Genomic DNA, 8,214 nt, shown 5'->3' on the forward strand with positions numbered 1-8,214 from the left:
TGCAGAGCATGGGTGCTGGGCATGTGGGTTTCAGTAGTAGTGGCACATGGGGCTTAGTTGCCCCCTGGCATGTGGACCAGGGATTGAACCTGTGTTCCCTGCATTGGCAAGTGCATTTTTATCTACTGTGCCACCAGGGAAATCCTTGTTTCCTGATTTTTAGACATAGTTTTACTAATTTTTTCTTGAATATCAAACTTAGTATGCTTATTGTAGAAAAAAGAGAGTCTTGTTTATTAAAAGCTATGCAAATGCTCTCCAAACTCAAAGGATACAGTTAAGGTAACTGGGAAGACTGGAAAGAGAGGAGATTGAGCACAAACCAGTGCAGCATGCTTTTGACTGGGGGACTCTGAGCAAACTCCTGGGCACTCCTAAGGATGAAACTCTCCTTCTACCCCCAGTTCTTCTTTTGCTGGATCTTGTGGAACAGTGTGGGGGAGTGCAAAAGGCACCACCATATTGGGAGCAGGGCAGACCTAGTTTGAAACTCTGTTGCTATGGTGAGCATCTTGGTATCATTTTTAAAGCTTGCTGAACTTTTGCCTCCTCATCCATAGAGTGGGGGGAAATAATACTTAATCTGCAGAGCTATTATGAGATTAGAAGGCGAGGATACTTGTCAAGTGCCTGGTACTTTGCAGGTAGTGGGTTTAAAACAGAAGCAAGGGGATCCAATCTCCTGTCTAACATCAGAGTAGGCACTGCTAGGATATTATATGGTGGCCTGGCCATGAGATCTGTCGGGAGACTGACTGCCCTCCTTCATTCAGAGCTCCTTAGTGCTTGGGCAGGAGAGTAGTATCTCCTCTTCTACGTGAGGCTCACATGTATTCAGTCACTTCAGTACCCATCATCCCAGCGGCACTGAGGCTGAGTTGAGAATTTCCTTCTCCCTTCCACAGTCCTCTCCTGGGCTCCAGGATTTATATCTGTTTTCCCCTCTGGACACCACACCCTTCATGGTTTACTAAGCCTGGTTGTTGTTTAGTTGCTCAGTCATGTCCAACTCTTTCATGACCCCATGGACTGTAGCCCACCAGGCTCCTCTGTCCTTGGGATTTTCCAGACAAGAATAATGGAGTGAGTTGCCATTGCCTGCTGTAGGGGGTCTTCCTGACCCAGGGATCAAACCCACATCTCCTGTATTGGCAGGTGGATTCTTTACTGCTAAACCAGTTAAGCCTGGCTACTTATTGCTTGTTTAAAATCATGGTTTTTGCATGTGCTTTGGGGAGAAGAAGGCATCTGAGAGCCACAGTAGATGCTCCCAACCTTTTAAACCCAAGAGATGCCTGATCTCAGTTCCCTTGCCCTGCACATGGCTCTGTCTTGGTGATGTGTCAAACAGGGGTCACTCTTTTTTGTGCCTTTCTGGAAGAGAAGAGTCCTGTTAAATATGTGCAGAAATAGCCCAGGAAGGTAAGGTGACAACATTAGAAAAACAGGGTGACTATTTTCAGAAACAGTATGAGGATCCAGGGGCAAAGTAAGCTATTTAACCTTCATTAAAAAAAAAATATTTATTTTGACTGTGCTGGGTCTTCATTACTGTCCGGGCTTTTCTGTAGTTGCGACCAGCAGTGGCTTCTCTTGTTATCGAGCACAGCTCTAGGGTGCATGGGCTTCAGAGCACAGCTAACAGCTGTGGCGCATGGGCCTAGTTGCTCTGAGGCATGTGGGATCTTTCTGGATCAGGGATTGAACCTGAAGGCTCCTGAATAGGCAGGCAGATTCTTTGCTACTGAGCCACCAGGGAAGCCCCTCAACCTTCATTTTATTGCGAGCTGAAGTCAAGTAACTCTGGGTATATAGAGGAGGAATCTGTTTTAGGCAATTCTAAGTGATGGACAGGGAGGCCTGGTGTGCTGCGATTCATGGGGTTGCAAAGAGTTGGACACAACTGAGTGACTGAACTGAACTGAACTGAAGTGGTGTTTACAGTGTTTCCCACTAGGGAAGCACCCCTCAGCCCCTGCACAGGCCAGTTAACTCTCTTAGAGTTATACAAAAGGACTTTTAAAATGATTGCTTAAATTTAACCCCGAAGATCTTTGCCATCTCTTGTCTTTACGGGTGGTGTAGGTTTCTTTCTGTAAGAAGCACTTCTGAAGTGGCAAAGAAAATACCACAGGATTAGAGAAAATTTAGTAAAATTATAAACACTGCTTTCAATCTTCTCACTTTTTTTTATTATTAATCACTTGGTATTATCTTTAATTAAGTACAAAGACTTTTCCAATCACATCACATAGAGATCATTTTATCCACTGCTCTGTTTGGCTGCCAGTCTCCTGTCTCTCCTCAGCAATGGTAAGGCGAATGCACTTTCCACAGGGAAGAGAGAGCCACCGTTTGTTGCCTTTGCCGATAATGAAACTGTTCGAGAGCCATGTGGCAAAGCTGTTGCCGTTTGCATCTTTCATATGAAGTACATCAAAAGAACCTGATGTCTCTCCCGGTTGGTAATCACACCAATTCTTCCCAGGTTAGCACCGCCAGTCACCATGCACAGGTTACCAGTGTCAAACTTGATGAAATCAGTAATCTTGCCAGTCTCCAAGTCAATTTGAATGGTGCTATTCACCTTGATGAGGGGTTTGGGGTAATGGATGTGCAAGCATCATGGGTCACCAGATGAAGGATTCCTTTTGTCCCCACAAAGATCTTTTTTACTTTGCACAATTTATACTTGGCCACCTCAGGTGTAATACAATGAACAGCAAATGATCCCTGGTGTCACAGATCAAATGAAAATTCTCCCCAGTCTTATTAATGCTGATGACATCCATAAAATCAGTAAGGTAGGTTATATCAGTGTGGAGTTTGCCATTGATCTTAATGAAATGCTGCATGCAAATCTTCATTTCATCTCCTGTTAGGGCATACTTATATCTGCTCCTTAGGAAAATGATTAGGGGTAGACATTCCCTCAGCTTGTGGAGACCAGTAGATGGACAAGTGGCAAACATACCAGTCAGTTTATCCAGCATCCAATGTTTTGGAGCTGCTACGTGCTTCGGGTGCTTCTTGGGACCCTGAACCATGGCTGTGCTAGGCATGAAAAGAGGCCTGCCTTCTTCCCCATCTTCTCACTTTGCTCAACGATTTCTATTTTTCCATATTATTTTTCCATGCATACACATATCCATTTAATTGCAATCAATTTGAATATTATTTTGAAATGTATATTAATTTTATACTATGAAGTCTTCCTCATATTTTATAGACTATTATAATATTAATTTCTGTGTACTATTCCATCTTATTTGTGTAAATTTATTAAATCATTATCAGACTGCTGTATGTATTTAGCTTTTCAACAAATATTTTCAGTGTATGGAATATACTTGGGACTGTACAAAGTCAACCTTTTTATGCTGTAATGAGCAGTTTTGTGCCTATATATTTTTTCTTCTCTTTGTTACTTTAGGGTAGCTTCCTTGGATTGGGATGACTAGGCCAAAAGCTGTGAATTTTTTTCTGACAAATGCTTTGCATTAACAATCCAAAATGATTGTACTAGTATATCGTGACAAGCAGAACATGAGTACATTAATTTTGCCCTGTGCTCACTAGCATTAAGTGTTATCATTTTTTATGGTTTTTCTAAAAGCATCATTTCCCAGAGAACCCTAAAATAATCAGGAGAAAGCAGCTTTTACTGCCCTGAAGTTGTCCGTTTTCTAGTCATGCTTACATGATGGCAATGAGGTTTTCATCAGGTAACTATGCTATCTTTTTCTTTTTCTTTCATTGAAGTGTTTTCAGTTGAGGGGAAATGTTCAGCTATTGACTCAGATTCATGTCATCCCTTTGCTTTAACACCTCCAACAAGTTCCTTGAAGACAGACCACGTGAAGGCAGGGGTGAGCTGGTGGTGGGTATGGAGGTGGTGACATGAAGTTGCCCAGTGACTCAAAACAGACTAGCCCCACCTCAGGGAGAGGCCACGTCTGGCACCTGCTGTGAGAGCTTCCCCCCACCTCCCCCGCACTGGTCCTCCCACTCAGGCGCCTGCCTGCAGGAAGATCTTTGAAAGAAGAAGAAAGAATATTATATTCAATACCTAGAAAAAAGCATGATAGACACGGCTGGCTTCTAAAAATTGCTGAGCTTAATAGAAAAGACTTTTGAAATCTTGCTTGGGTCCAGAAATCTTCACTCTGTAGAGCAGCTGATTCAAGATTTTTAAAAATGAAGCTTCTCTTGTGGTTCTCTTCTTGCATTTATTCATGCATATTTATTCCCCAGTGTGTTTCAAAAAGAGTCTGGTGCACATTTCCTTTTCTGCAGAGGGAGATTGGAAATTTAAAAAAGAGTCAGGTTTCTCTCAAGCCAGGCAAGGCAGTGGGGAGCCCTGCTGAAGAGATATGGAGCTATGACTTCAGAGTATTGCAGGTAAAAGTGAGAAATAGCAGAGAGCTGCAGGCAGATAAGCAGGATATTGATAAAGACCATATTAAAAAAAAAAATTCTTAAAGAGATTCTGAACATAGGCATCCCTCATTTTATTGTGCTTGACTTTATTGTACTCTGCAAACACTGCAATTTTGACAAATTGAAGCTTGCTAGCTCCATGTTATGAAATGATGGTTAATATGTGTTTTAGCAATGCTGTTTTTAAATTAAGGTATGTACATTGCTTTTTTAGTTCTTTTTAAAATTTTATTTATTTTTAAATTGAAATATAGTTAATTTGGGCTTCCCTGGTGGCTCAGATGGTAAAGAATCTGCCTGCAATGAGGAAGATCCAGGTTCAATCCCTGGCTAAGAAAGGTCCCCTGGATAAAAGAATGGCAACCCACTCCAGTATTCTTATCTGGAGAGTTCCATGGACAGAGGAGCTTGGTAGGCTACTGTCCATGGGGTTACAAAGAGTTGGACATGACTGAGCGATTGACACATTCACTTTTATAGTTGGTTTACGTTGATGTGTTAGTTTCAAGTGTCAGCAAAGGGATTCAATTATTTTTCAGATTCGTTACCATTAAAAGTTATCATAAGATACTGAGTACAGCTCCCTGTGCTATTCAGTAGATAAGGTATGGACATTGATTTTTAAGACATAGTGCTCTTGCACACTTAATAGACTTCAGTATAGTGTAAACATAATGGGAAACCAAAAAAAATTTTGTGTGACTGGCTTGATTGCAATATTCACTTTTTTGTGGTAGTCGGAACCAAACCTTCTGCATCTGTGAGGTATGACTATATTTTGAAGTGGATGCAGTGATCAACTCCTACAGGAGGAAAATATAAGAAATGAACATCATTCTACTTTTTAAAACAGGGAAATTAATTTGCAAGCTCAGGGAAAACTGTGGATGGAGTGTATTGCCTTTGTGCTGGCCCTTCAGGAAGTATGTGCTGTGCTGGAGAAGACTGTATGCCATTTGACTGAATGTTATTGTTGTCAGATGTACCCAGACCTGCTGCAGCAAATAGTAACCCCTTCCAGCCCATGGGATGGTCTCTGAGGCTCAGGTCTCTGTCCTTGACCTTGGCTTTTTCCTGTTCAAGAACATGACTCAACTGAGCAAAGAAACATTATACAATCCAGCAGATGGGACAAAGCTCAGAAGAACCTAATAACAGTGATGGCAGGACAGAGATTTGAGAATAATTTTAGTGGCCTGGAATTAAAACCTGGAACTGAAACTAACATGATGAAGTGAAAAACTTCAAACATTTTTAAAAAGTAATTGTTCAAATATAGAATGAGAATGGCTCCTGGGAAAAGATCTGGGAGTAATGAGATACAGCAGCTAAAGAGATGATGGGGATTCAGAGACATGCAGGCTCTAGAAAAGCTTGCAAACATTTGCCTGTGGACGTTGGTCCAGCATTCCCTGGCCTGGAGTCCCCTAAAATTTCCATCTGAGGGACTCAGAGGCAGCAGTGCAGTCAGAGCAGGCCTGCAGGAGGGTTAGAAGGCTTGAGAACAAAGAAAAAGCAAACAACCCCCCCTCCCCACCCACCCCACACAAACCCTACAAAAAATAGGAGTATTTTTAAAAAGTGTGAAACATAAAGGGGGACTTGAGAGTTATTCTTAAATCTTGCAATAGATTTTATATAGAAGTGGGACTGACTAGTTTTAGGTGACATCGTACACCAGAACTAGTTCTCTAAACCTCTCTAATCCCATCTTCACCCACTTGGTTCCCAGCAGCTCCTCTAACAAGGCTTCCCTGAGTGTCTGGAAAAAATATCAGCCCATCATCCTTTCTCCCATACTCCTCTCCCTGATGTGTTTTTCTTCACAGCACACGTAAGCAACTGAATACTGATATTTACTTGTTTCTGGGCAGTTTTTGAGAGGCAGTATGCCTTGGTGAATGATGCTAGGCAGTAGAGTCTGACTTCCTGGTTCAGAGCCCAGTCTTGTTTCTTTCTAAGCATTTGACTTTAGGCATGTTTGTTGACCTGTCTGAACTCCTCATCTCCTTCATCTCCTCATCTATAAATGGGAGATCGTGAGCGTACCTGCTTCACAGGGTAAGCTTGTGCTGTTTTTCAGTTGTGTCTGGCTCTTTGTGACCACATGGAATCTAGCTCGCCAGGCTCCTCTGACCATGGGATTCTCCAGGCAAGAAGACTAGTGGGTTGGCATTTTCTCCTCCAGGGGATCTTCTGACCCAGGGATCAAACCCACATCTCCTGTACTGCACGGATTCTTTACCTCTTGAGCTATTGGAGAAGCCTCTCAAAGGGTAGTTGTAAGCATTAAATGAGTTGTTTTCCTGCAAAGAGCTTAGAAGCATACCCACCTATGTCCTCAAAATCTGTTTTCTGTTCTTGTTTTTCATTATTACCACATAAGAATGCAGACCTCCAGAAAGGCAGGAACTCTGTTATGTTTTAGTCCTATGACAAAGAAGGTGTTCTCTAAAAATTTATTGAGCCAGTAAGTTTAATGAGTGGAAGTTTCAAGCAGCCAGACGGTATTTTGTTGTAAATGGGAAGGAACTTGCCCCAAATCAAAGCTCGTTAAGATTAGAAAAGCTGTCTGGGAGGTAATGGATCCAGGCACCTGAGATATTGAGGAAGGGGTTGGTGGTCCTTGATTTGGGTGGGGTAAAAAACATCTCTGCTTAGGGTTGGATGGAGGATCTGTAGTTTCTGAGTGGGGAAGTGATCTGATGATGAGACAAAGATCATCACTGACTTCGTGCCAGATTTGGCTCCTTTGTGGGCTTTCCAGGTGGCCCAGTGGTAAAGAATCTTCCTGCCAAGCGGGAGATGCAGGAGATGTGGGTTCGATTCCTTGGGTTGGGAAGATGCTCTGTAGTAGGAAATGGCAACCCACTCCAGTATTCTTGCCTGGGAAATCCCATAGACAGAAGAGCTTGGAGGGTTACAGTCCCCGGGGTCACAGAAAGTTTGACATGACTGAGTGACTAAACAACAACAACAAGGGTTCCTTTGTGTGTAAATAACACAAACAGACCCTGGGGCTCACAGCTCACTGGGAAGCTGGAGAAGCGGGCTTGGCAAACAGGAGGGGACCAGCTTGGTCCTGGTGGGTCAGGAAGCAGGGAGCACAAAATACTTTAATCCTAATTCTGAGTGATATGTCTTCACTGGCTTCTGCAGTGTGAATGGGGTGGATGCTCTCCTATGAAGACCCACAAAAGAGGAAATACCCCCAGGCAGGAAGTAGGTTGGTTGCTAGGGAGCATGGCCAACATCCCATGTCCCAACCTGTTGAATGTACATCTTCCCAATGAGCTCTGGTGCTGGGAGGACAGTCTTGTTCTGCAGACCTGCGTCATGAAGAGAATTTGTCCTCAACCCCCAGCCAGCAGCCTCTCCTTTGCTATTTCTTCATCTGCCAGTCATCCAGCTTGGCGATGTGCAGTGTGTCTCTTCATGGACCACAGCTGATGCCTCACATGTGGTGACTTGGTGACTGTAACCTTAATGGTCTTGTAACACTAACAGTGCTTCCCTGGTGCTCAGTGATAAAGAATCTGCCTGCAGAGCAGGAGACGTGGGTTCGATCCTTAGGTCAGGGAGATTCCCCTGGAGAAAGAAATGGCAACCAACTCCAGTATTTGAGCCTGGGAAATTCCATGGACAGAGGAGCCTGGCGGGCTACAGTCCATGAGGTCACAAAAGAATCAGACACGACTTAGCAACTAAACAACAACAAACACTATCAGTAGTACTATACTATTCAGAAAAATGATTGCTGTGATGTCTGAGATT

General features: G+C 43.1%; 1 pseudogene; it reads right to left on the reverse strand.

Annotated features, from left to right (window-relative positions):
* Positions 2,244–3,047, reverse strand: LOC102189780 (annotated as a pseudogene).

The sequence above is a fragment of the Capra hircus genome, chromosome 16, assembly GCF_001704415.2.
Source record: "Capra hircus breed San Clemente chromosome 16, ASM170441v1, whole genome shotgun sequence".
Classification (NCBI taxonomy): Eukaryota; Metazoa; Chordata; class Mammalia; order Artiodactyla; family Bovidae; genus Capra; species Capra hircus.